Consider the following 6,282-nt stretch of genomic DNA (forward strand, 5'->3'; position numbering starts at 1 on the left):
TATTTAATTCTATTAAATATAAATCAGTCTGAAATTTACTACCTACTTGGTAAGTGCGCACGAGGAGACGGATTACCGCTCCCGTGACGTCACTTCACCAGAGTTCTTAGGTGTTGGGTGAGGTCGCTTGCGCGCCCACCACAACTACCTCACTGCACGCAAGAGAAGCAGGTGCAAACCTCTTCCTCGCTGTGCTAGGGTGTGTGCTAAGTAGAGCGTGGCCGCATTACGACGTGCCCGCCTACACGGGGATACTGCAACTACACCTGGGACGGGCTCGTGAAAGCAGTGCCAAAGGCCCTCAAATCGGTGTCGTTGGCCACCATCCGCAGGTTCGCCCGTAAAGACCTCCGATTCATAGACATTTACCGGAAGGGGCTGTTAGAAAAAAATGCCAAGTACGCAAACAAAAGATATGGATCCCACCGCCGTGTTCCTGCCAGCATTTTAAATGAATTAATGACATAGAAAATTAGTTTTTGCAGGAAATTTGACCTAATACGGGTACCTCAACATTTTTCTGGAACTCATATTTGGCACTCGTTTTTCCTGTTGGCTGGATCTAGGTTTTGTGCCCTGTACATATCCGATGATGCTCACTACGAAAAACAATAGTCGACGAGCCGATTTTGTTGTTAAGTAAAATATAAACAGACTAAATCGAGTCTTTTTAATTTGCAAAGTTTGGAACACTTCCAATTTTACCGTATACGGAAACATCTTAGCAACAAGGAATAGTCTGTTGGTTGGTCGATTAAAGTTTAATCAACCCCGCCAATCGCTCCTAGAAGAACGAATGAACGGTGCGCAAGGAGTCGCGCTACATAATTTAATAATAATATATTATAGTCAGAAGATAAGAGATCGTTACGTAGGAAAACTTGAATGTATTGATACAGTTTTAGTCACTTCCTATACGAAGCGATTTTGTTGACCTTTAGTAGCTTAGACTTCTTAGCTACTTAAATTCCTCCTATGCACGTCGTGTACGTGAAGTGCCCCACTCCTTCACTGTTATCAGTCCAGGTTGGCTTGTTCTGAAGTGGTACTAGATATATGTGCCCCGTTACAGATAGTATTGTCAACTCTAATAAAATTAATATGGTAATAGTGGAAGCGGTAATGTGACAGTTGTGCTCATGGGTTGGTATAAATCAACATATCAACCCAGCCGATCGCTGCTTGACGCCAGAATGGGCGTTAAGCAATGAGATGTTTTTTTATTAACATATTAAAGTTAGAACTAAAGAAAGGTATTAGTGCATAGGAACTTGAATATATGTAGTTGATGCAATTTACTTTTCCCCGAACTAAGGAACTATTAGCTTTGACTTGTTGCGAAGCGATCGCAAAGCAACTTAAAATCTTTTGTTGCACGTCGTGGACGTAAGGAAACTGGAAGTAACTTTTTAACACTTTTAACAGTGTAGATAGCTAATGAGAAGCAGTACTAGCAAAAAATGCCCCGTTAAATCTGGTAGCACTTTGTGGTCTGTTCAACAACTCCGTTCGGTCCTTAAACATAAACTTTTTGATGAAAAATAGTGAGCTGTCACGCTAAGTATGAACTCCCTTAAGTACCTTGAATAGAAAGTAGTCGAATGGATAATTTGATTGTAGGCGGGCCAGCCGCCAGCGCAATGTTGTTCGCTCTGCAAAACGCGATCAATTTGCGGCTATCGCCGATTTATCAAATGTGAACTCGATGAAGCTCTGGAAAAGGTAGCCTTGCTTCACCAACAAGGCTCTCAACAGGTAGAGCTGTTGATAACGACAATTTGCTAAATATAACCCTTTCAGAGCTGCAGCAGCATTAATATGCTGCTGCCGGGCAGGCGCATGCACATGCGCATCGGCTCGAAAGCTTGAAGATAGGAAATCTTCAAGTGTAAGACAGTCCTTGTTGAGATGATATGTCGAACTTGACGATGCCATCGAAGCTCGTCGGCAAGGATAATGCAACGAAAGGGAAGTTCGGCATGCCCAACTTGGCCGGACCTGCCAAATCTGGGGCTTTGGGGCTCATGCCTCCCAACCCATTTGTCTTTGGGTCAGATGAGGTCTTTAAAACCCGGCTCAGATAAATATTTGAGCCACTACCTGCCGAATTCAGGGCTCGCGCAGAGCTCCTGAATTTGAAGCAGGGCAATCGTAACAGGCACCCATACTCTCTGCGCACACGATAGTCAGTAAGCTGAATTGTACGAAACCCATTGGCAAAGCGAAACAGGTAACTGGGTTCATCAAAGGTCTTGCGAGTGGTCTCGTCAAGACCTACCAATTCCGTCTTGAATTAGATATGCTTGATCAAACGATCGCTATAGCGCAACAGGAAGACTTGCGCCTGCAACAGGCCTTCGTCCGCTAGTGGCTTTATCGACAATAGGTCGAAGGTCCCGAAGCAATGGGCCTCTGCTATGTTAAGGGCGAGAAACCTCGATCTTTAAATTACAAACGATTGCAAAGATGCAACCCCTCCCTGAAGAAAGAACACTGTGACTATAAGGTAGCTTCACACGTTTAGTACCAAGATAAACTTGTCGGAATGATCAACCTCCCGCAAGAATAGCGGAGGACTCGGGTCTGACACTCTTGCGCAATTTTAACGGCGAGGCGGACCGCCGAAATACGGTTGGAATTGACAGCGGTGGAGCGCCCCACCGATCCAGCAACGCCAAGAGGCCTGTAAACTTTGAGCTCTCTCTCATCAACTTGCCATCGAAGTGAGAAGGGTTCGCTTGTTACTTCGCGTCCTAGTCGATTGTGGGTTGTGGGTCGTCGACCAATTTAATTCGACGCCAATCTCCAGAGAAAACTAGGCTCAAAGCCGTTGAGCGCGATATACCACTAACAAGATGACAGTGCGGCGCATCCATAAGTGTTGATAAACGTGTAGATGGTTTCCAGTACACATTAAAGGGTAAACAGTAAAATGATTATTTCAGTGTGCGGGATTTGAATGACAACTTTAATGTCATCCTAGTAATATCATGGCTCGAAAATATGAGCCATGCACAAATTGGCAGCATCGATCCATTACGATGCCTGTCTCTTGTTTATCAAGTGCCCGTCTGGGGAACGTCTTGGAGCGTCCACAAGCGTTTAAATGCACTTCGAGTGAGTATGACGACCTCACTTGTTTGGTCCGGTCATTTGCACGACTGCACAAGACCTTAGTGGGACAACCCCATCAAACTAATGATTTAGATTTCGGCGGCTGTGCACAAGCATAGGCAGCGCCAAAGGTCCACCACTCGAATAAGCCGAGTGGACCAGGATAAAGATATTCGCCTAAAGAGCAGCATCCTAAGAATGAGAAAACGCTTGTCTATGAGAGATATTGCGAATAACTTATATAGGCTATCAGCCGATCTAAGAGGATATCGCTGTGGTTGTGCAACCACAAATCGAGGTAGTTGAGGAAGTAAGCTGTAAAATAAACACCCAAATACTTGTAAGAATAAGTCCCCAAGACCTGAGGGAATACATCCACGCGAACCTGTAAAATAATTTCCCAGAAAGTATCCGAGATTTCGAAAGTATTGATAACAATGATCGCGTGTAGGCGCTTGTACACTTAATCTGATGGCGGCTCCGAAGTAAACTTTGGAAATAAGTCAATTGCTAACGCCACAACTGAAACGATTCTAGCGTGATTTGCATTGTGGCAAAGCCAAGCAGATCCACGTACTTGTCAAAGATGACAAGTACGTTGTCGATATTTGGTCGGCAGAAGTATTTTCTGAGAACGAAAGGGTCCACACAGATCATCGATGGCTGAAGTGTCCTCGATGAGAAGACTCCGATTGAACGTATTACTTCTAAACCCTGGAGTCTCTTAATATAAATTCTTTACATAAATATTTGATCGAATTAAATGATATGTTACCTGATGCGGTACCGTGCGAGTTGCCTTAGGATATAGGCTCCCGAATATCGGCCACGCATTGTTATCTGCGACAAGTGCGCAGATCTGCTTAGCTTTGCCATTACGCAGATCACGCAAGAACCGTCTCGGTTTAAGCGTTGGCAATTGAGTTATCTTTGAAGATAAGTTCGGGAGCGCTATCAGATCAAGTGTATAAACGCCTACACTTGATCCGTTGTTTACTAAGACATTTAATGTCTAAGTTTCTACTTTTGGAACTTATTTCCAAAGGTACCTCAGGTTTCTGGAGACTTATTGCCGCAAGTTCTCGGGAACTTATTCCCTCAAGTTTTATTTGGGGGTATCCTCCTTAACTGCCTCTAGCTGTGGTTGAGCAAACACAGCGAGATTCCTTACGCTCTCCAGTCGATCTAGGACTTTCGCACTGTCTCTTATAGACAGTGTGAAGGATAAGCACCAGAGTGGACGAAAGCCTGTTTCAGCCTAAAGTTTCCTGTTCCGCTACAGTGATCGCTTGATGAAGCGTTCCAATTTGAGCCGGAACAGGTGAGTCTTGTCAGGACCGTCTGCAAGATCCTTAATAAACACAGTTACCTGTGTTTGCTCATCAATTAAATGACTCAGGACTCAACTTACTAGGTCTCGTTTCTGTTGGGCATACGCATGAAGATTACGCTTGCCCTTCTTCGGGCCGGATCTTAAGGAACACATATGACCCAAACACAAATGGGTCGTAAAGCTTGAGCCCTAAGGTCCACGATTTGGCACGTTTAGCCAAGTTGGACATGCCAAACTTCACTTTCGTCGCATCGTCATCGATGCGGCAACCTTCAACGGCATCGTCATATTCGACGAGCCATCTTAAAAAGGGAGTCGCCTTCGACTGCCTCAAACATGGAGATTTTGATCTTTAAGTTTTCCGGTCGACGCGAAAGTGTCGGCCTAGCAGCATTAAAAATGCTGCTGTCTCAACATTCTAGCTGTTGAACACCCTATTCTCTCAACACCTCTGCGTGTTGAGAGCCTTGCTGGAGAAGCAAGGCCCCTTTTCTTGGGCTTTTTCGAGTTATTTTTATATGATTTCGCGTCTCTTTGCAGAATGAACATTTTGGTGCTAATGGCTGGCCTACTTATGGCCGACCTCATTCGTTCGACCGCTCTCCATTCAAGGTAACTCAAATGAGCGAACTTTTCACGCGTAGCGTGAAAGCCTTCGTGGGGGGGGGGGTTGTAAGCTCCCTCCTTCTACATTCAACATGTCCACGTGCTTTTGCCGTTCAACGGACTATGAAAATCTACCATTGGTCTGGCCACCATGACTGAGTGCGGAACCGTTACATAATTGTTATTTTTGTAAGAGGAATAATATATTTAATTAATTAACTATTTTCCAATTATTGAATATAGTTTTATTTAGGCCGCCGTTCGGGACACAGATGTTTTTGATCCGGACACAAACGTTTTCGTTCCGGACACAGACACGATTAATCGGCCAAATTCAAGCTCTTTGATTGGCTATATTTAAGCGTTTGATTGTTCAACAACTGGAAAGAATATACGCCCAGCGCTAGCATCGCCATATCTTCACGATTAACAACCGGGTAACTTTTGCAATTGACAACTACAGGAGATAGTAAAGGTGAAAGCAAGAGACTTTAATTTTGATTGAAATACTTTATTTTTATTCAGAAAGGATGAAATACTATATGAAAAAATCAATGGCATTCTAACTCTATTCTGATTGGAATACTGTGGATGCCTATGTCGAGTCCGTCGTTTCTACTGCCAGTGAAACCGTTGGTAATATTGCACCCCTTTCTTGTTCGGCCGGCAGCCCTGAAAGGGAACAAAGTCGTGAGCTGCGACGGTGACCCAGCTGGCCGCAGCGCGACAAACAGGTGGCTTGCGTATTCTTAGAGGGGGTCAACGTATTCGAATGCCGAAGGACCGCGACGAGTGAAAATGTTTTGGGGCACGAAAGTCGAGAAAAGTGTCCGTCCTCGTGTTCTTACCGACTCCGGTTCTTGTATGACTATCGGAGTCTTTTGAGAGAGCGTCTCCATATCTTCGACAATTGTCTGCTGCTGACGGACAGGAAGGTGCCTAAACGTGGTAGCAGCTCTTTTTACTACAGCTAGATATTTCTTTGCTTATTTGCCAACTCCGACCGGTATTCGAGCATGGAACTTTCAATGGATCGTTGTACTTCTCACAGCATCCGAGTAAATTTTCCATACTAGTTGAGAGAAAGAGGTTTAATCGACTGTGTGCACCTTCTCCACGGGAGGTTGCAGTGTGTCCGAAATGGCGGATCTGGTTTGTCCATGCCTTAACACATTTTCTTTGTGGGGATCAATCAATACGGTTTGATGATATTGGACTGCCGTCCCACT

This window comes from Bremia lactucae (assembly GCF_004359215.1).
Source record: "Bremia lactucae strain SF5 chromosome Unknown BlacSF5_NotPlaced_200_SHOA01000120.1_2678225bp, whole genome shotgun sequence".
Classification (NCBI taxonomy): Eukaryota; Oomycota; class Peronosporomycetes; order Peronosporales; family Peronosporaceae; genus Bremia; species Bremia lactucae.